We start from the raw sequence: 20,764 nt of genomic DNA on the forward strand, positions 1-20,764 counted from the left end.
ACCATATCACCTCTCAGCTCTATTTGAAACCTCTCAGCTACTGAAAGTTTATTTTGTTTCAATTATCTTCCCCCTTTTGGTCAGAAAGGCTTTTCTCTCTCCTTTGTTGCCAGGGCGGGGCTCATCCCTGGAAGTCATGTCCCACTTTGCCAGGGAGATATATACCCCTGGGAGTCATGTCGCACATAATGGGGAGTTGCTCATGTCTTTTGCCCTGTTTCTTATTTGATAGTTATCTGGTTTTTATTATTGTAGGTGTCCATTCTAGATTCTTGATGCTAAAATATTCTCAAAGGTGTTACAGGTATTTTCTCCAAGCTTGTTGCCTTCTTTTTACTTTCTTCAAAGTGTCTTTTGATTAAAAGGTGGTATTAGATTTTTTTTATTATTTATTTATTTTAAAAAATTTAACAACAAATGAACAAAAACATTCTTAACATATGATCGTTCCGTTCCACATATATAATCAGTAATTCACAATATCATCACATAGTTGCATATTCATCATTATGACCATTTCTTAGAACATTTGCATCAATTCAGAAAAAGAAAAAGACAACAGAAAAAGAAATAAAACAAAAACAGAAAAAAGAAAATACCATACCCCTTGCCCCTCCCTTTCATTGATCACTACCATTTCAAACTCAATTTATTTTAACATTTGTTCCCCCATTATTTATTTTTATTCCATATGTTCTACTTGTCTGTTGACAAGGTAGATAAAAGGAGCCTCAGACACAAGGTTTTCACAATCACACAGTTACATTGTGAAAGCTGTATCGTTATTCAATCATCCTCAAGAAACATGGCTACTGGAACACAGCTCTACATTTTCAGGCAGTTCCCTCCAGCCTCTCCATTACATCTTGAATAACAAGGTGATATCTACTTAATGCATAAGAATAACCTCCAGGATAACCTCTCGTTTCTGTTTGGAATCTCTCAGCCATTGACACTTTGTCTCATTTCACTCTTCCCCCTTTTGGTGGAGAAGGTTTTCTCAATCCCTTGATGCTGAGTCTCAGCTCATTCTAGGATTTCTGTTCCACGTTGCCAGAAAGGTCCACACCCCTGGGAGTCATGTCCCACCTAGACAGGGGGAGGGTGATGAGTTTGCTTGTTGTGTTGGCTAGAGAGAGAGGACACATCTGAGCCACAAAAGAGGCTCTCTTGGAGGTGATACTTAGGCCTAATTTTAAGGAGGCTTGACCTAACCTTTGTGGGGTTAAGTCTTATATGAACAAACTCCAAAACTGGGGGCTCAGCCTAGAGCTTTCGTTGCCCACACTGCTTGTGAGAATATCAATAATTCAGCTTGGGGAAGTTGAATTTCTCCCCGTTCTCACCATTCCCCCAAGGGGACTTTGCAAATACTTTTCCACTCACTGATCAAATCACTCTAGGATTCATTGGGGCATCACTCTGGACAAACCAACAAAATCTCATGTCCTATCCAAGGTTCCATGTACTTATGGTGTTCAAGCACGCTATCTACATAAGTTATATTAGGAAATGCAGTAGTCAAAATATAAATTTTGTACCAAATCAGCATTTTAGCTTTAGTCTCACACATATGTTGGAATTTTAAAATATTAATTACCATCTATTTTCAGCACCCTGCAGTAATGACATTCCTTTGTTCTTCCTCATGATAAAAACATTTTTAAAATTTGTACATTTAGTCACTGTCATTATACACTCTAGGCATTCCTAGATTATACCATCTCAATCTTTATCATCTATCTTTCTTTCTGGTTTCATTTATGCCCCCAGCCAGCCCTCCTCTCTCTATCATTCTCACATGCATCTTCATTCAGTGTTTTAACATAATTGCATTACAGTTAGGTAGTATTGTGCTGTCCATTTCTGAGTTTTTATATTCAGTCCTGTTGCACAATCTGTATCTCTTCAGCTCCAATTACCCAGTATCTTACCCCATTTCTATCTCCTGATGGTCTCTGTTACCAACGAAATAATCCAGGTTTGTTCACTAATGTCAGTTCATATCAGTGAGACCATACAGTATTTTTCCTTTTGTTTTTGGCTAATCTCACTCAGCATAATGTCCTTAAGGTCTATCCATGTTGTTACATACTTCATAACTTTATTCTGTCTTGCAACTGCATAGTATTCCATCGTATGTATATACCACAGTTTGTTTAGCCACCCGTCTTTTGATGGACATTTTGGCTGTTTCCATCTCTTGGTAATTGTAAATAATGCTGCTATAAACATTGGTGTGCAAGTGTCCATTTGTGTCCTTGCCCTCATGTCCTTTGAGTAGAGACAGCATATAGATGGGTCCTGTTTTTTTTAATCCATTCTGCCAGTCTATGTCTCTTGGTTGGGGAGTTTAATCCATTAACATTTAGTGTTATTATTGTACGGGTAGTACTTTCTTCTACCATTTTGCCTTTTGGATTTTTTTTTTAACTTTTAAATTTTATTAAACGTTTGTGACAATGCATAGAATGAATTCTAGACCTACATAAATACACAGGCAGCTGTTTGTAATTTGCATTTTTATCAGTTTGGAAAGGGCACAATGTACTTCCTGCATCTTATTTTCAGAATTTGCATTTTATCATCTTTGGCTATCCAGTATATAATATGGAGTACTTGACTATCTCATTCTTTGAATTTTCATTTTTGATTATATCAGATGATGTCTGGCACTTTTCTCTTTTCTCATTTTTCTCTTCTTTCAACCTCCAGGTTTACTTGCTCCCATTTCTTCTTGGCTCTGTATATATCTTTTCAGTTTTTGAATATGTTTTTGAAAAAGGAATTCTTTTTTGCCAGGCTGAACCATTATAGGATGTTGATATGTATTTGTCTGGAGAGAGGCTGAGCTCGGGTTCCCTGTTAACATCTGCTTTATTGTAGGACCCATTTGTGGCCCTGCCACAGGGAGGTGCATTCAATGAGACAGTCCTGACAGCATCTCTCTGAACATGGATATAGGCTGCATTCTCAGCATTTCTGTTTCTATTATTGCGATGGTAACTCATTTTATTTTTGGAATTTGGGGTCTATACTCTGCGCATTCCTGGGCCAGGAAAGTTCTTTGGTTCATCATAAATCCATTTTCTTTTTTTCACACCTTTAAAATGAGGCCTTCTCATTGGCTGGACATCATTCACTTTAGTGTTTGAACATTTTAACATGGTGCTTTCTTTCTCTTCTGTTAAAGCTTCACTTTCATCTACTCCAAGAAATATGATCCTCTGTGGAACATAGCAGTCACCGCCTCCGTTTTCAAAAGCAGCAATGTCAGTCCTTGGTTTCCCATCCAATGACGTTTTTATCTCACTATGCCTTTCAAATAGGCTAAATTTTGTTGGAACTGTAAGACCATCCCCTTCTTGCAATTCACTGCCATTTTCCAAAGGCTTTTCTAACTCTTTTTCCACTGTAGGAGTTATGCTTTTTGATGATGAAATATCTGGAGGAGTATGAAATCTGTAGTATTCACCAGATTTATAACACATATCCTTTATTACTCTTTTTTCTTCAATTTCTTCAGGGGTCTTTGTCCACAAACTAGAAGCATCTATAGGATATATGTTTTTTAAATTAAATTGCTCCAAAGCCAAATTATCATTTTGTTCATCTCCTTCCTCCTCTTCTTCCTGAAAGTTAGTTTCTAAAACTAAAGGATGGTGAATGGGTCATGATATGTTCTCCTGTGGTTTTAGAGGTTCCTGACTCTTGGTCGGGAGTGGAATTCCTTCCTGAGTTTCTTTCTGTTGTGTGATATTGCTACTTGGTGGCAAAAATAGTCCACTGATATTTCAAGGTTTGCTGTGATAAAAGATACAACTGATCTTCACACAACCAAGAGGTTGAGTTTCCCAGAAACATGAAATGCTGCAGTTTTGCTGCATTTCCATGTGTCTAAATCTGCAAAGTGGATCTAAACATTTCCCCTCTCTCCATAATGAGCACACAGTGTCACTGCCAAGGGCCTCTTCACAGTGTCGGAATCGGCACTGGGAACCCAGGGTCTGGTAGAAACTCCTTGGTGTCTCTTAAGGTTCAAGAGAATCGGGCAAAGCTGCCGGCTGCTACCAGCAGAGGAGGAGTCCAGTTTAAAGCTCTGAAATGGTCTTGTGCTAATTCCTGGACTTGGACTCCTCTCTTTCTGCCAGATACCTTGCACTAGGCGCTGATGAAACTTGTTCTGGAGAGATGGTTTGCCTTGCTGCTACTATTCAAAGGGCAAGTGGAATGTTTTGGAAGGTGATCCATTCTCAGAAATGACAGAATGTTGAACCTACAAAATTCCGTGGCAGTTTGGAAAATGAGAGTTGATAGCTGTGAGGGTTATTTGTCGGCTCTTTAAGACCCATGAGACAACTGGCTTTTCAGGATTCCCCTGGTTGAACAAAGTCGCTGGTGCTTGACTATAAAATAATAAGTTTCTTGTCCCAGTATCTCACACCCAGAATCAGGTGATTTTATGTTTCTTGTTTGTTTTGTACTTTTTTTTCATTTTCGTGTTTTCCGAGAAACGGATCCTGAATTTTCATGGCCATCCGAACCCCAAGGGAAAACACGCGTGCGGCTCATGCGGGCGGCTCACCTGCCTTTTGGATTTTATATGTCATATCTAATTTTCCTTCTTTCTACACTCTTCTCCACGCCTCTTTGTATTTTCATATGTCTCTAGTGCTCCCTTTAGTATTTCTTGCAGAGCTGGTCTCTTGGTCACAAATTCTCTCAGTGATTTTTTGTCTAAAAATGTTTTAATTTCTCCCTCATTTTTGAAGAACAGTTTTTCTGGGTATAGAGTTCTTGGTTGGCAGTTTTTCTCTTGTACTAATATAAATATATCATCCTATTGTCTTCTCGCCTCCATGGTTTCTGCTGAGGAATCTACACCATAGTCTTATTGGGCTTCTCTTGTATGTGATGGATTACTTTTCTCTTGCTGCTTTCAAGATTCTCTGTTTCTCTTTGACCTCTGACATTCTGATTAGTAAGTGTCTTAGAGTACGTCTATTTGGATCTATTCTCTTTGGGGTACGCTGTACTTCTTAGATCTGTAATTTTAAGTCTTTCATAAGAGTTGGGAAATTTTCAGTGACAATTTCCTCCATTAGTTTTTCTCCTCCTTTTCCCTTCTCTTCTCCTTCTGGGACACCCACAACATGTATATTCATGCGCTTTGTATTGTCACTCAATTCCCTGAGTCCCTGCTCATATTTTTCCATTTTTTTCCCGAGTATTTTCTGTTGCTTGTCAGATTTCAGATGTTCTGTCCTCCAGTTCATTAATCCTATCTTCTGCCTCTCGAAATCTAACATTGTAGGTTTCCATTGTTTTTTTTCATCTCTTCTACTGTACCTTTCATTCCCATAAGTTCTGTGATTTGTTTTTTCAGGCTTTCAACTTCTTGTTTTTGTTCATTCCTTGCCTTCTTTGTATCCTCCCTCAACTCATTGATTTGCTTTTTTTTTTTTTTTTTTTTTATTTTTATTTTTTTTATTAACGGAAAGAAAAAGAAAAAAAAAAGAAATTAACACAACATTTAGAAATCATACCATTCTACATATGCACTCAGTAACTCTTAACATCATCACATAGATGCATGATCATTGTTTCTTAGTACATTTGCATCGGTTTAGAGGAACTAGCAACACAACAGAAAAAGATATAAAATGTTAATATAAAGAAAAGAAATAAAAGTAGTAGTAATAGTAAAAAACAACAACAACAAACAAACCAACAAGCAAACAAAAACAAAAAAAACCCTATAGCTCAGATGCAGCTTCATTCAGTATTTTAACATGATTACTTTACAATTAGGTATTATTGTGCTGTCCATTTTTGAGTTTTTGTATCTAGTCCTGTTGCACAGTCTGTATCCCTTCAGCTTCAATTACCCATTGTCTTACCCTGTTTCTAACTCCTGCTGAACTCTGTTACCAATGACATATTTCAAGTTTATTCTCGAATGTCCGTTCACATCAGTGGGACCATACAGTATTTGTCCTTTAGTTTTTGGCTGGATTCACTCAGCATAATATTCTCTAGGTCCATCCATGTTATTACATGGTTCATAAGTTTATCTTGTCTTAAAGCTGCATAATATTCCATCGTATGTATATACCACAGTTTGTTTAGCCACTCTTCTGTTGATGGAGATTTTGGCTGTTTCCATCTCTTTGCAATTGTAAATAACGCTGCTATAAACATTGGTGTGCAAATGTCCGTTTGTGTCTTTGCCCTTAAGTCCTTTGAGTAGATACCTAGCAATGGTATTGCTGGGTCGTATGGCAATTCTATATTCAGCTTTTTGAGGAACCGCCAAACTGCCTTCCACAGTGGTTGCACCCTTTGACATTCCCACCAACAGTGGATAAGTGTGCCTCTTTCTCCGCATCCTCTCCAGCACTTGTCATTTTCTGTTTTGTTGATAATGGCCATTCTGGTGGGTGTGAGATGATATCTCATTGTGGTTTTGATTTGCATTTCTCTAATGGCCAGGGACATTGAGCATCTCTTCATGTGCCTCTTGGCCATCCGTATTTCTTCTTCTGGTAGGTGTCTGTTTAAGTCTTTTTCCCATTTTGTAATTGGGTTGGCTGTCTTTTTGTTGTTGAGTTGAATAATCTCTTTATAAATTCTGGAAACTAGACCTTTATCTGATATGTCATTTCCAAATATTGTCTCCCATTGTGTAGGCTGTCTTTCTACTTTCTTGATGAAGTTCTCTGATGCACAAAAGTGTTTAATTTTGAGGAGCTCCCATTTATTTATTTCCTTCTTCAGTGTTCTTGCTTTAGGTTTAAGGTCCATAAAACCGCCTCCAGTTGTAAGATCCATAAGATATCTCCCAACATTTTCCTCTATCTGTTTTATGGTCTTAGACCTAATGTTTAGATCTTTGATCCATTTTGAGTTAACTTTTGTATAGGGTGTGAGATATGGGTCTTTTTTCATTCTTTTGCATATGGATATCCAGTTCTCTAGGCACCATTTATTGAAGAGACTGCTCTGTCCCAGGTGAGTTGGCTTGACTGCCTTATCAAAGATCAAATGTCCATAGATGAGAGGGTCTATATCTGAGCACTCTATTCGATTCCATTGGTCGATATATCTATCTTTATGCCAATACCATGCTGTTTTGACCACTGTGGCTTCATAATATGCCTTAAAGTCAGGCAGCGCGAGACCTCCAGCTTCGTTTTTTTTCCTCAAGATGTTTTTAGCAATTCGGGACACCCTGCCCTTCCAGATAAATTTGCTTATTGGTTTTCCTATTTCTGAAAAATAAGTTGTTGGGATTTTGATTGGTATTGCATTGAATCTGTAAATCAATTTAGGTAGGATTGACATCTTAACTATATTTAGTCTTCCAATCCATGAACACGGTATGCCCTTCCATCTATTTAGGTCTTCTGTGATTTCTTTTAACAGTTTTTTGTAGTTTTCTTTATATAGGTTTTTTGTCTCTTTGGTTAAATTTATTCCTAGGTATTTTATTCTTTTAGTTGCAATTGTAAATGGGATTCGTTTCTTGATTTCCGCCTCAGCTTGTTCATTACTAGTGTATAGAAAAGCTACAGATTTTTGAATGTTGATCTTGTAACCTGCTACTTTGCTGTACTCATTTATTAGCTCTAGTAATTTTGTTGTGGATTTTTCTGGGTTTTCTACATATAGTATCATATCGTCTGCAAACAGTGATAGTTTTACTTCTTCCTTTCCAATTTTGATGCCTTGTATTTCTTTTTCTTGCCTAATTGCTCTGGCTAGAACTTCCAACACAATGTTGAATAATAGTGGTGATAGTGGACATCCTTGTCTTGTTCCTGATCTTAGGGGGAAAGTTTTCAATTTTTCCCCATTGAGGATGATATTAGCTGTGGGTTTTTCATATATTCCCTCTATCATTTTAAGGAAGTTCCCTTGTATTCCTATCTTTTGAAGTGTTTTCAGCAGGAAAGGATGTTGAATCTTGTCAAATGCCTTCTCTGCATCAATTGAGATGATCATGTGATTTTTCTGCTTTGATTTGTTGATATGGTGTATTACATTAATTGATTTTCTTATGTTGAACCATCCTTGCATACCTGGGATGAATCCTACTTGGTCATGGTGAATAATTCTTTTAATGTGTTGTTGGATACGATTTGCTAGAATTTTATTGAGGATTTTTGCATCTGTATTCATTAGAGAGATTGGTCTGTAGTTTTCTTTTTTTGTAATATCTTTGCCTGGTTTTGGTATGAGGGTGATGTTGGCTTCATAGAATGAATTAGGTAGTTTTCCCTCCACTTCGATTATGTTGAACAGTTTGAGGAGAGTAGGTACTAATTCTTTCTGGAATGTTTGATAGAATTCACATGTGAAGCCGTCTGGTCCTGGACTTTTCTTTTTAGGGAGCTTTTGAATAACTAATTCAGTCTCTTTACTTGTGATTGGTTTGTTGAGGTCGTCTATTTCTTCTTGAGTCAAAGTTGGTTGTTCATGTCTTTCCAGGAACCTGTCCATTTCTTCTAAATTGTTGTATTTATTAGCATAAAGTTGTTCATAGTATCCTGTTATTACCTCCTTTATTTCTGTGAGGTCAGTAGTTATGTCTCCTCTTTCATTTCTAATCTTATTTATTTGCTTCCTCTCTCTTCTTCTTTTTGTCAGTCTTGCTAAGGGCCCATCAATCTTGTTGATTTTCTCATAGAACCAACTTCTGGTCTTATTGATTTTCTCTATTGTTTTCATGTTTTCAATTTCATTTATTTCTGCTCTAATCTTTGTTATTTCTTTCCTTTTGCTTGCTTTGGGATTAGTTTGCTGTTCTTTCTCCAGTTCTTCCAAGTCGACAGTTAATTCCTGCATTTTTGCCTTTTCTTCTTTTCTGATAAAGGCATTTAGGGCAATAAATTTCCCTCTTAGCACTGCCTTTGCTGCGTCCCATAAGTTTTGATATGTTGTGTCTTCATTTTCATTTGCCTCTAGGTATTTACTAATTTCTCTTGCAATTTCTTCTTTGACCCACTTGTTGTTTAAGAGTGTGTTGTTGAGCCTCCATGTATTTATGAATTTTCTGGCCCTCCGCCTATTATTGATTTCCAACTTTATTCCTTTATGATCCGAGAAAGTGTTGTGTATGATTTCAATATTTTTAAATTTGTTAAGACTTGCTTTGTGACCCAGCATATGGTCTATCTTTGAGAATGATCCATGAGCACTTGAAAAAAAGGTGTATCCTGCTGTTGTGGGATGTAATGTCCTATAAATGTCTGTTAAGTCAAGTTCATTTATAGTAATATTCAGGTTCTCTATTTCTTTATTGATCCTCTGTGTAGATGTTCTGTCCATTGATGAGAGTGGTGAATTGAAGTCTCCAACTATTATGGTATATGTGTCTATTTCCCTCTTCAGTGTTTGCAGTGTATTCCTCACGTATTTTGGGGCATTCTGGTTCGGTGCGTAAATATTTATGATTGTTATGTCTTCTTGCTTAATTGTTCCTTTTAATAGTATATAGTGTCCTTCTTTGTCTCTTTTAACTGTTTTACATTTGAAGTATAATTTGTTGGATATTAGTATAGCCACTCCTGCTCTTTTCTGGTTGTTGTTTGCATGAAATATCTTTTCCCAACCTTTCACTTTCAACCTATATTTATCTTTGGGTCTAAGATGTGTTTCCTGTAGACAGCATATAGAAGGATCCTGTTTTTTAATCCATTCTGCCAGTCTATGTCTTTTAATTGGGGAATTCAGTCCATTGACATTTAGAGTTATTACTGTTTGGATAATATTTTCCTCTACCATTTTGCCTTTTGTATTATATATATCATATCTGACTTTCCTTCTTTCTACACTTTTCTCCATGTCTCTCTCTTCTGTCTTTTTGTATCTGACTCTAGTGCTTCCTTTAGTATTTCTTGCAGAGCTGGTCTCTTGGTCACAAATTCTCTTAGTGACTTTTTGTCTGAGAATGTTTTAATTTCTCCCTCATTTTTGAAGGACAATTTTGCTGGATATAGGAGTCTTGGTTGGCAGTTTTTCTCTTTTAGTAACTTAAATATATCATCCCACTGTCTTCTAGCTTCCATGGTTTCTGCTGAGAAATCTACACATAGTCTTATTGGGTTTCCCTTGTATGTGACGGATTGTTTTTCTCTCGCTGCCTTCAAGATCCTCTCTTTCTCTTTGACCTCTGACATTCTAACTAGTAAGTGTCTTGGGGAACGCCTATTTGTGTCTAATCTCTTTGGGGTGCGCTGCACTTCTTGGATCTGTAATTTTAGGTCTTTCATAAGAGTTGGGAAATTTTCAGTGATAATTTCTTCCATTAGTTTTTCTCCTCCTTTTCCCTTCTCTTCTCCTTCTGGGATACCCACTACACGTATATTTGTACGGTTCACACTGTCCTTGAGTTCCCTGATACCTTGTTCAAATTTTTCCATTCTTTTCCGGATAGTTTCTGTTTCTTTTTGGAATTCAGATGTTTCATCCTCCAAATCACTAATTCTATCTTCTGTTTCTTTAAATCTGTCATTGTAGGTATCCATTGTTTTTTCCATCTTTTCTACTTTATCTTTCACTTCCATAAGTTCTGTGATTTGTTTTTTCAGTTTTTCTATTTCTTCTTTATGTTCAGCCCATGTCTTCTTCATGTCCTCCCTCAATTTATCGGTTTCGTTTTTGAAGAGGTTTTCCATTTCTGTTCGTATATTCAGCATTAGTTGTTTCAGCTCCTGTATCTCATTTGAACTATTGGTTTCTTCGTTTGACTGGGCCATATGTTCAATTTTCTGAGCGTGATCCGTTATCTTCTGCTGGCGTCTGGGCATTTAGTCAGATTTCCCCGGGTGTTCGACCCCACAGGTTGAAAGATTTTTCTGTGCAATCTCTGGGTTCTGTTCTTCCTATCCTGCCCAGTAGGTGGCGCTCGTGGCACACGCCTGTCTGTGGGTTCCACCAGCGAAAGTTGCTGTGGGTCCCTCAACTCTCGAAAACTCTTGCCGTAGGGGAGGTTCGGCAACCGAAGCATCTTGGAAGAATGCCAGCCGGCCCGGGGTTCCAAACGCGGGGAGGGTCGCCGGCCGTCGCAGCACAGGAGAGCGTCCGGCCAAATTAGCCAGTCGGCCCGGGGCACCAAGCGTGGCGGGAGGGCGCCAGCTGTCGCAGCCCGGGAGAGTACACTGTTCCCAGCCGACGGGGGAGTCACGTGTTTGGAAGGGATCCCCCGGTCACTGTTCTCCGCAGTCTGGGGATTTCCGACCCAACTATCTCAGTTGTTCCGGGTGGCCTCGTGTGGTGGGGGCACCAGCCGCCGCGGCCTAAGGGGACCGCCTGTCCAATTCTACCAGCTGGCCCAGGAAGGTGGAAGGGAGGGACTCCGGTTGCTTGCTGTCCCACCCAGGAAAGCCCGTGCCCCTTGGTGATCTCACCGGAGCTGGTTCTCCCAGATAGTCAGCCGTTCCAGGATGGGGTACGCTGTCCCTTTGATGTCCCTCGTGGTTCCGGGAGCTGCTCTGTATTATCTCCACTCCCCCAGTAGCTGTTCTGGAGGAGGAAAGGTGAGGGCGGCAAGGCTGTCGAGGCTGGTGGCGGAGGAGCACGGTGAAGGCGGGGGAAGAGGGCACCGTGGTGGTTGGAGAGCAGCCGGAGCAGGAGGGGGAGGAGAGGGGAGAAGGAGGGCGGGCGGCTCGGCTGCTGCGGGGCGTGGGCGCCGCGCGGCGGGCCGGTGGAGAAAGAGAGGGGAGAAGGAGGGCGGGCGGCTCGGCTGCTGCGGGGCGTGGGCGCCGCGCGGCGGGCCGGTGGAGAAAGAGAGGGGAGAAGGAGGGCGGGCGGCTCGGCTGCTTGATTTGCTTTTTGATGAGGTTTTCCGTGTCTGTTCATACATTCTGAATTAATTGTTTCAACTCCTGTATCTCATTCGAATTGTTGGTTTGTTCCTTTGATTGGGCCATATCTTCGATTTTCCTAGTAGTGTGATTTGTTATTTTTTTGCTGGTGTCTAGGCGTTTAATTACCTTAATTAGTTCATTCTGAAGATTGCTTTCACTTCTTTTACCTAGGGTTTTCTTGCTGGGTGAATTGTTGTCTTTCTGTTCTTTGACATTCAGTTCAGCTTTTTCTGGACCTGTGGCTTAGGTTTTGTTTAACAGAGGAGAATTTTTCAGTTCTTGTTTTCTTGTTTCTTGCCCTGCTTGTATGGTGCCTTTTTCCCCCCCACCCTTAAGAGGGTCTACATAGGTATTGTAGACCCCAACTAGATTTTCCCAGACCAAACTGGCCTCCTATCAGGAGGAAAGAGTCACCTGTGCCAGTTTTCCCTGAGGGTGAGACCCAGCAGGTTGAAAGACTTTCCTGTGAAGTCTTTGGACTCTGTTTTTCTTATCCTGCCCAGTATGTGGTGCTTGTCTGCCTGCAGGTCCCAGCAGCATAATGTGATGAGGTACCTTTAGCTTTGGCAGACTCTCCCTGTTGGGGGTGTGGTGGAGACAGAGGAGAGGTTGTAGGCTGGTTTTAATGGCTCCAAATTTCCAAGCCCTGGTGTCTGAGTTCCTTAAGGGAGGGATTTCACCTGAGTTAGGCTTCACCCCTCCCTGGAGAAGGCACAGTTTCCAGACAAGCCCTCAAATGAGCTTATTTCTGTCTATGCCCGTGGCAGTTTGCAGCCTGAGAAGTTGTGCCACTGTATGCAAAGACAGCCAAGCCTCCATAGAAGCACAGCCACAAAAACCTCTGTTTCTTTATTTTTTCTTTTTCTGTCAGCCCTGCCTCCTTGGGACTGGGGCAAAAATGAGCGACATCTGCTTTGACCAGGTTCACCTGAGCTGGGGGCATTTGGTTGCATGCAGCCTCTGCTGCTTGGTAAAGTCTCTTTCCTTTCCATTCTGGGAAGCACCCTGTGGGGGAGGGGCACCGGCTGCCATGGCTTGGGGAAGTCACGATTCTGGGGGGACTCGCAGCTGTTCCAGACTGGGGTACACTGTGTGTCCGGTCACTGACATGGTCTCAGGAGCTGTTCTGTACTGTTTCTGGTTATTTAGTAGCTCTTCTGGAGAACAAACTAAATCGCTCACATTGCTAAGCCACCATCTTGCCCAGCTTATTGGTATTAGATTTTAATATAGTAAAATGTATTGTACTTTTTTATATTAGTGCTTTTTATATCTTGTTTAAGGACTCTTTCTCTTCCTCAGTGTCAGAAAAATATTTATATATTCTTATAAAAGTTTCAGAGTTTTACCATTTAAGTTTTATTTTGGTTGGTATAAGATGAGAATCCAATTTCGCTTTTATCCAATGGATAACTGTTTTTCCCAAATTTATTTATGTTGTAGTCCTTTTTTTACCCACTCCTCTGCTTCATCAGTGATTGGGCTACAGCTGGATTGTGCTGAGAGTAAATGGATTGTCAAAAGTGGAGAAATTTAGTTGTTCTTTTTTTTAAATTTTTATTGATAAAACAACAAACAATCACATACGTTCTTAACATACAAGCATTCCATACATTGTGTACAATCAGTGGCTCACAGTATCATCACATAGTGGTATGTTCATCACCATGATCATTTTTTAGAGCATTTGCATCACTCCAGAAGAAGAAATGAAAAGAAAAAAGAAAAAACTCATACACACGATACCCCTTACCCCTCCCTCTCATTGACCACTAGTATTTCCATGTAACCAAAATACATATTTTTTAATTTAACATTTGTTCCCCCTATTATTTATTTATTTTTAATCCATATGCTTTGCTCATCTGTCCGTAGTGTAGATAATAGGAGCATCAGACACAAGGTTTTCACAGTCACATTGTGAAAGCTATATCATTATTTAAACACTCATCTTCAAGAAACATGGCTACTGAAACACAGCCCTACAATTTCAGGCCCTTCCCTCTAGACTAATACAGTTTAAACTAAAAAGGAAATATCTCTGCAGCGCGTAAGAATAACCTCCAGGATAACCTCTTGACTCTTGTTTGAAATCTCTCAGCCACTGACACTTTATTTTGTCTCATTTCTCTCTTCCCCCTTTCAGTAAAAAGGGGGGTTTACATCCCTCGGAGTCATGTCCCACATAGAGAGTGGGGGACGATGGTGAGTTAGCTTGTCATGTTGGCTGAGAGAGATATAGTCCACATCTCAGCAACAGAAGAGGTTCTCTGGGGGTGACTCTGAGGCCTAATTTTAAGTAGACTTAGTTGATAACATCCTTTGCAGAGATAAGTTTCATATGAACAGACCCCAAGATTGAGGGCTCAGCCTATTGATTTGGTTGTCCCCACTGCTTGTGAGAATATCAGGAATCCTCTGAATAGGTAAGTTGAGTTTTCCCCCTTTCTCCTCATTCCCCCAAGGGGACTTTGCAAATATTTTTTATTCACTGTTCAAATCACTCTGGGATTTTTTTGGGCATCCCTCTGGACAAATCTACAAAATCTCATACCCTAATCAAGGTTTCATTTACTTATCGTGTTCAGTTAAACTGTCCATATAAGTTATATTAGAAAATGCACTAGTCAAAATATAAATTTTGTGCCAAATAAACAGTTTTTGCTTTGGTCTCACACACAAGTTAAAGTTTTAAAATATGAATTACCATCTGTTTTCAACACCCTGCAGTTTTGGCATTCCTTTGTTCTTCATAGAAAAACGTTTTTTAATTTGTACATTTAGTCACTATCATTGTACGCTCTAGGCATTCCTAGATTATACCATCTCGTTCTTTCTCATCTATCTTTTATTTTAATTTCATTTGTGCCCCCAACTCTCCTCCCTCTATCATTCTCTCATTTGGCTTCATTCAGTATACTAACATTATTGTGCTACAATTAGGTAGTATTGTGCTATCCATTTCTGAATTTTTACAGTCAGTCCTGTTGCACAATCTGTATCCCTTCAGTTCCAGTTATCCAGTATCTACCCTATTTCCATCTCCTGATGGCCTCTCTTCCTAACTGAAATTCTCCAATTTCATTCATTAATATTAGTTCATATCAGTGAGAGTTGGTCCTTTTTTAAGGTATTTTGTCATTAAAGCAGGGAGGGCAATGGAGTAGAGAGAGATTGAAAACTGAAGATATATATGAGGTTTAGGGGAGTGGATTTTTATGTTTTTTAAGATGGGAGAATCTTTATTACTGGGAAATGCTAATAAGAAGGGCTGTATAACTGGCAAAAGGGAGGGAATGACAGAGGGAATGCATGAGGAGCTGGATTCTTGATCACATGTTGGAGCAGTAGCCTTTGACAGATGATGAAGATCTTCCATTTTGAGGTAGGAGACAAGAGATTAGATTAAGATGCAGATGATCTGTAGATTTTGTGGTAGAATATTGAGCAAATTCCTGCCTAATGACTTTTGTTTTCACTCTAGAGCATGAGGCAGGGACATTCAAAGAAAGGAAAATGCCTCAAAGCTTGAGGCAGGATAGGAAAAGAAGATTGAAATATTTAATGCATATAGTACAAGATTGGACCAGCTTAAGGAACATAAAAAATAATGGGCATAATGGATCATGGATTTTAAACTAAGGATAAAAAATTAGTAGGAAGAAAATAGCAGAATTGTTGGAATTCAGTCCCAGTGTAGTTGAGGAACAGTACTGGGTTTCTTGATCAGGGATGTTGGAAAGAAAGGAAGTTGTGGGTAGAGAATAGAATGTTAGAAGCAGTACTTTGAGGGGTATGTGCAGTCTGCAGTGAGATCTGGGTCTTGACCAAGACAGTGATTAGTTGAGGTGATGTGAGCAAGGAAATGAGAACTCAGGGTATTACCTGGCCTGCCCTTTGGGCCACTGAAGCCTTCTTAAATATTAGCAGCCATAAATTGAGGATCATTGGCCACATTTATATATGCCTCACAGAAAGGTTTTGCTTGATCCACACAATTTTTTAAATTATTTGCCTCAAGTTTCTCAGAATCAGGAGAGTTGACATTTCCCACTTGTGAAAAGTTGGAAGATGTCACAGTGCCACAGTGTAGCAGGTTGAATGGAGCTGAGGACCAAGGGTCCTCTTGGAATGGGGACATTACTAACTTGGCTCCTAGAAATAGTTTGTTTTTTTTAAAAAAAAAAAAAACAAACACAGGATGGCTGAGGTATACTCAACATGCACTAAACTGCATCTATTTAAAGTTTACAATTTGATTATTTTTGACAGAGGCATACGCCGGTGAAAGCAATGCTGCAATCAAGATAATGAACATACTTGATGTTTCCTTGCTTCTCCCCTCTCTGCTACCCCAATCCCAAGGCAACGCTTTCTGATGCCATAGTTTGAATTTTCTAGAATTCTACATAAATGGAAATAGGGCCTACTGCTATTTTTTGCTTTGGCGTCTTGCTCAGCATAATTATTTTGAGATTTGCCTATGTGGTACATAAGTTCATTCCTTTTTATTGCTAAGTAGTATTCCATTATAAGAATGTATCAGAAATCATTTATCCCTCTACCTGTTGATAGCCATTGAGTTGTTTCCAGTTTTTAAGTATTACAAATAATGCTGCTATGAACATGCATATACAAGTCTTTGTATGGACTTAGGCTTTCATTTCTCACTGGTAGATAGATAGAAGTAGAATGCATGGGTCATATGCTAGGTATACATTTAACTTTTTGAGAAACTGCCACACTGTTTTCCAAAGCCATTACGCTATATTGCATTCCCACAGTCAGTGTAGGAGAGTTCTAGTTGCTCCACAACACTTGGTATAGTCAGTTGTCATGGTCAGGTTCATGTGTCAGCTTGGCCAAGTGGTGGTACCTGTTTGGTTGGGCAAATATTGGCCTGTCTGTTGTGATGAGGACATTTCATAGAATTAAATCATGATCATGTCATCTGCATACACAGCTGATTCCATTTGTAATCAGCCAAAGAGGAGTGTCTTCTACAATGAGTAATGCTCAGTCTGATCACTGGAAGCCTTTAAAGGAGTATTCAGAAGAGACAGGCTCTTCCTGCTTTGGCTGGTGAGCCTCACCTATGGAGTTTGTCCTGACCCTCCATCAAAACTGTTGGCTTCACAGCCTACCCTGAGGATTTTGGACTCTGCCTTCCTGCGGTCATGTGAGACACTTTATAAATTTTATATTTGCGAGTGTTCCCTGTTGCTTTTGTTTCTCTAGAGAACCCTAACTAATACATCAGTCTTTAAAATTTTGACCATTCTAATAGGTATGTAGTGGCATCTCATTGTGGTTTTAATTTGCATTTCTCTAATGACTATTGATGATGAGCATCTTTTCATGTGCATGTTTGCCATTTTTATACATTCTTTGTTGAAGTGTCTGTTCAAGTCTTTGTCCCATTTTTTAAAAAATTCTCTCTTAATTGCTGAGTTTGAAAAGTTGTTTACATATTCTGGATTCAAGTTTTTTTATCAGATATGTTTCTTACAGATATTTTCTCTCAGACTGTGGTTTGGCTGTCCATGGTCTTTAGCAGTGCCTTTTGAAAAGCAAAAATTCTTAATTTCGATGAACTTGAATTTATCTATTTTTTCTTTCACAAATCTTACTTTTGATGACAGTCTAAGAATTCCCTGCCCAATTTAAAATCTCAAAGATTTTCTCCTATGTTTTCTTCTGTAAATTTGAGAGCTTTAGGTTTTACATTTAGGGGAGTGATCTATTTCACAATAATACTTGCAAATGATACAAGACATGGATAGAAATTAATTTTTCTCCTATGGATATCCATTTATCTCAGCACCATTTGTTAAAGGGACAACCTTTTTCCAACAGCTACTTTATGCAGCTTTGCGGAAAACTGACTATGTGTGTGTATGTTATCTAATGTGTGTGTATGTGTGTGTGTGTCTGCTGAGTGGGTGCAGGTCTGCTGTGGACGTGCAGTTCTGCCGTGGCAGTTTGGGTCTGTTCCTAGAGTTCCCATTGTACACCATGGACACTGCTGTCTATCTTGGCGTCATAGCCACCCTGTCTCAATCACTGTGTTCTTTTAATAAGTTTTGGAATCAGGTAGTGTACAACTTCGAACTTTGGTCTTTTTCGCAGTTCTTTTTGCTATTCTAGGTCATTGTATTCCATATGGATTTTGAAATCAAACTGTCAATTTCTGCAAAAAAGCATGTTGGAAATTTGGTTGATACTGTATTTATAAATGAATTTAGGGAGAATTTAAATTCTTCCTTCTTAAATTATCTAGACAGCATGTGTATAACACAGAATAGCCCATTTTTTGCTCGGATGTGGCCTATCTTTCTCTCAGCCAACGTGGTAAGGAAACTCACCACCCTCCCCCTTCTCAATGTGGAACTTGACTCCCAGGGGTATAAACCTCCCTGGACAGAAATCAGCATCAAGGGATTGAGAAAACCTTCTCCACCAAAAGGGGGAAGAGAGAAATGAGACAAAATAAAGTGTCAGTGGCTGAGAGATTTCAAGCAGAGTCGAGACGTTATCCTGGAGGTTATTCGTATGTATTTTATGGCCATCCCCTTTTTAGTTTAAGGTGTATTAGAGGAGGCTAGAGGGAAGAGCCTGAAACTGTAGAGCTGTGTTCCAGTAGCCATGTTTCTTGAAGATGAATATATATTGATACAGCTTTTGCAGTGTGACTATGTGATTTTGAAAACCTTGTGTCTGATGCTCCTTTTTTACCTATGATGTTGACAGACAAGTAAAAAATACAGATTAAAAATAAATAAAGGGGGGAACAAATGTTAAAATAAATTGCGTAGATTGAAATACTAATGAACAATGAAAGGGAGTGGTAAGGGGTATGGAAAAAAAATAGGGGCAACAGAGGTTAAAATCTATTGAGTAGATGGAAATACTAATGGTCAGTGAGAGGAAGGGGAAAGGGGTATGGTGTGTATGAGTTTTTTCTTTTTTCTTATTTCTTTTTCTGGAGTGATGCAAATGCTCTAAAAATGATCATGTGATATTGTGAGCCATTGATTGTACAACATAGAATGTGTGTTAAGAATGTTCATATTTGTATGTTGTTTTGGTTTTTGATAATACAAAATAAATTTTTAAAAAATGAAAAAAAAAGAATAATCCATTTTAATTATTTTTTAGTGTACAATTCCAATGGTGTTAATTATATTCACAAAGCTATTCTACCATCAGGACCATCCATTGCCATCAGTTTTCATGACCCTGAACAGAAACCTTGTCGCCATTAAATACCACCTCCCCATCCCCCCTCTCCCAGCCCCTGGTAACCTCTAATCTACTTTCTGTCTCTATGAATTTTGCCTATACTAGATGTTTCATATAAGTGAAGTCATACAATATTTGTCCTTTTGTGCCTGGCTTATTTCACTCAGCATTATGTTTTCATACTGTAGAGTGGATCAGAACTTCATTTCTTTTTGTGATTGAAAGTAGAGAATTGACTTCTTAACCATACACAGTCTTTCAACCTGTGAAAACGATGCCTCCATTCATTTAGCTTGTTTTCATTTCTCTTGACAGTGTTTTATACTTTTCAGTTTGTGGCTATTATGCATCTTTTGCCAGTCTGATCTACCCCTAACTTTTTTTAAGCATGTTTATTTATTGTGAAATACAACATGTATACAAAAAAAAACAATAAATTTCTAAGTACTTTTTAACAAGTAGTTATAGAACAGATTTTAAAGTTTGGTATGGGTCATAGTTCCATGATTTTTCGTTTTTTTCTTTTAGCTTCTCCAAGACACTGGAGACCAACAGAAGTATCAATATTCAGCAGTCATACTCATTTGTTAGAGCCTGTCTTCTCTGTTATACTCCTCCTTCTCTTTAAGTAACATATATACATAAAAGCAATAAATTTCAAAGTACCTCGCAATAGTTAGTTGTAGAACAGATTTCAGAGTTTGGTGTGGATTACAATTCCACAATTTCAGGTTTTTATTTCTAGCTGCTCTAAGGTACTGAAAGCTAAAAGAAATATCACTATAATGATTCAGCAATCATACTAGTTTGTTAAATTCTACCTTACTCCACCATCTTTCCCCCCACTTTTTAGGGATATTTAGGCTGTGCCCATTCTAACTTTTTCATATTGGAAGGGGCTGTCAATAATATGGGGTAGGTGGATGGAACTAGTTGATATTCTGGAAAGGCTGAACCCATCTGTAGGTTATAGGTTTTGGAAAGTTACTGTAGTGCATGGAACCTTTGTAGAATCCTATGTAATGCCCTGTGTGTTCTTTAGGATTGTCAGGAATGGTTTTGTTTGGGGTTTGGCAAGTTATGATAGTTGGCAGTGTCTAACTGAAGCATACGTATGAGTGACCTCCAGTGTAACCTTTCGTGTATTTCATTGATTTTTGCTCTGATCTTTATTGTTTCCTTTTTCCTGCTTGCTTTGGGTTTCCTTTGCCATTCAGTTCCTAGTTTCTTATGGTAGAAGCGGAGGACATTGAGTTGAGGCCTCTTTTCTTTTCTAATTTAAGTTCCTTTTTTTCTGTTCTTCTTTTTTTAACTAGTGCTGACTGAATGTTACCCCTTGAAAGAAGGGTTACAATATACTTAACCTGTTGCTGGGCATTTAGGTTTACTGTTTCAAGCAATAAAGCAATAAATATTCTTATTATCTTTGCACAGTGATGTTAAATTTCAGGCAGAATTGAGATATTGAGTCTCCCTGTTGAAGAAGAATTTGTACTCAGAAAAGTTTTCTTTAATTTTTCTTTTCTTTCGTTTTTTTTTTAATCCATCTATGGAAGTCTCATTTATTATCAGGTTAGTTCCAAATATTAGTTCTGTATTTTCTCATGGTTTTCCATCTCTTTGTGTCTTTTTTCTTGTCTCTTATCTTATCA

The 20,764-nt window shown here is 38.7% G+C and overlaps 1 protein-coding gene and 1 pseudogene across 5 annotated transcripts in view; one reads left to right on the top strand and one right to left on the bottom strand.

Annotated features, from left to right (window-relative positions):
- The window catches only part of MOV10L1 (Mov10 like RNA helicase 1), a 179,531-nt gene that overhangs the window by 70,997 nt on the left and 87,770 nt on the right, over positions 1-20,764 (top strand). The window lies entirely within an intron of this gene.
- On the bottom strand, positions 2,665-4,559 carry LOC143691160 (uncharacterized protein C12orf50 homolog pseudogene; annotated as a pseudogene).

Source organism: Tamandua tetradactyla, chromosome 7 (assembly GCF_023851605.1).
Source record: "Tamandua tetradactyla isolate mTamTet1 chromosome 7, mTamTet1.pri, whole genome shotgun sequence".
Taxonomy (NCBI): domain Eukaryota; kingdom Metazoa; phylum Chordata; class Mammalia; order Pilosa; family Myrmecophagidae; genus Tamandua; species Tamandua tetradactyla.